Source organism: Silene latifolia, chromosome X (genome assembly GCF_048544455.1).
Source record: "Silene latifolia isolate original U9 population chromosome X, ASM4854445v1, whole genome shotgun sequence".
Lineage (NCBI taxonomy): Eukaryota > Viridiplantae > Streptophyta > Magnoliopsida > Caryophyllales > Caryophyllaceae > Silene > Silene latifolia.
In genome coordinates, this window is record NC_133537.1 from 152,234,666 (window position 1) to 152,236,793 (window position 2,128).

Genomic DNA, 2,128 nt, shown 5'->3' on the forward strand with positions numbered 1-2,128 from the left:
GATGGTGATTTCCTTTGCTTGACTCTCCTTTTGCATTTGAGTGAAAAACTCTTGTTGATTCTTTTGCATTTGGAGGACCGCTTTTTGAACATCAAAACCTTGGTCATTTTGTTGATTGTATGGAGTTTAATTTTGGTAACCTTGGTTTTGGTTGTAAAAGGGTCTTTGATTTTGGTTTCTCATGGGAGGTGGGGTGTATGTTGGTTGAGGATTTTGAACATTTTGGCTTTTGTATGAGAGATTTGGGTGGAATTTGGTGTTTTCATTGTAATAGTTTGAATAATGCACTTGTTCATTTGTTCCCCTACATTCACTTTGGTCATGTCCCAAAGTTCCACAATTCTCACATATCCCACTTGGGATTGATGAAGATGCCGTCATGGCATTAACATGTTGCTTTGGTGATTTTGAGGCTTCTTCAAGTCCAGCCATAGCTTTTTTGAACTTCAAATTGGTGGTATCAATGTGAGCACTAAGTTGAGCACCCAATTGAGTAATAGAGTCCACTTCATGCTTTCCTCCTCTAGTAGCCTTGCGAGGTCTACTATATTGTGAATTATGGACCGCCATTTCCTCAATCTTGTTCCAAGTTTGATTGTCATCAACTTCGGTGAACATTCCATTTGATCCCATGTTGAGAATGTTTCTTGAGTCTTCATAAAGACCGTTCCAAAATTGTTGTACCAAGAACCACTCGCTAAGTCCATGATGAGGACATAAGCGACAAATTCCTTTGAATCGGTCCCAAGCTTCATACAAAGATTCTTCATCTCTTTGCTTAAAGCCCGTAATTTGAGCTCTTAGCATGTTAGTCTTTTCCGATGGATAGAACTTTTTGTAGAAAGCTAGAGCCAATTTCTTCCAAGAATCAATTCCGAGAGTAGCCTTATCAAGGCCTTTCAACCATTGTTTTGCGGTGCCAATTAGAGAAAAAGGAAATAAGACCCATCGAATTTGGTCTTGAGTTACACCGGTTTGAGAAATCGCATCACAATAGTCACAAAAAGTCTCCATGTGAGAGTGAGGGTCTTCACTAGGCATCCCCCCAAATTGGCTTCTTTCGACTAATTGGATAAAGGCGGATTTGACAATGAAATTTCCGGTTAAATGTTGTGGTGTGGGAGTACAATTGGGTAGGTTCTCCTCGGTTGGTACGGAATATGATGAAAATTTAGGCATTGTGGGTTGATTTTGTGTTGGATTTTGCGTTGGGTTCTCCTCACCTTCTCTTGCAAAAGGGTTGATTAACTCAATAGTGTTTAGTTGAATATCTACAACCTCACCAATACCTCTCAAAGTTCTCCTAGCAAGTCTTCTATTGGTTGTCAAAGTCCTTTCAATTTCGTGATCAAAGGGTAATTAGTTACCTTGTGATATTCTAGACATGCAAAATATCAAACAACTCGAAAATAATTAGAACAAACCTTGAGGAGTTTTACTTCCCCAAGACAAAGAAAGACACAACTAATAACAATACAAGAAAATCTAAATCAAGTTAACACCGTCCCCGGCAACTGCGCCATTTTTGGTCGGACTCACTTGGAGGTTTAGTTTTCGGTACTTGTCGTTAGGAGCACCTAGACCAAAACACAATTTATAACTCCACAAACAACTCTACAATTAGTAAAGAGGCAAGTAAAGGTCGGATCCCAAGGGATGGGAATTGAGATGAGATTTTCAATTGCAACTACTGGTGTCTAGGGTTGTCGCAATTTGGGTTTTGAAGTAGAAGATCACTAAACTAAATAGCAATAAAAGTAAACAAGCAAGATGATTAAAAAGGGGTGTAAACAATTGATAAAAGGCACTAGGGTGTCATGGGGTCATAGGGGATTCATGGGAATTGATCATACGAACATATTCTCAAATTATAAGCAAGCAATTATTGTTGTGATGGATCGAGTTGGTTTATATCTTACAATCCTAGGAAAGTTTGGGTCCCGGAGCCGAATCAATTAGATTGTACAACACCTACAAGTCGACTTAATCTTCCCTACTCAACTATATGCATGGTCTAATGAGACTCGAGTTGGTTTATGTCTTACAAGTCTCATTGAAAAGATAGGTGATGGGTAAAAAATGCAAGGATTCATAGGCTCGCATTTCATCAAACATAACATGTGCATAA

The 2,128-nt window shown here is 38.9% G+C and overlaps 1 non-coding gene across 1 annotated transcript; it reads left to right on the top strand.

Annotated features, from left to right (window-relative positions):
• The first annotated feature begins 700 nt into the window (after window positions 1-700).
• On the top strand, window positions 701-807 carry LOC141624455 (small nucleolar RNA R71). The gene has a single exon (XR_012534262.1). It is a non-coding gene; the product is annotated as a small nucleolar RNA R71 (small nucleolar RNA).
• The last annotated feature ends 1,321 nt before the right edge of the window (window positions 808-2,128 follow it).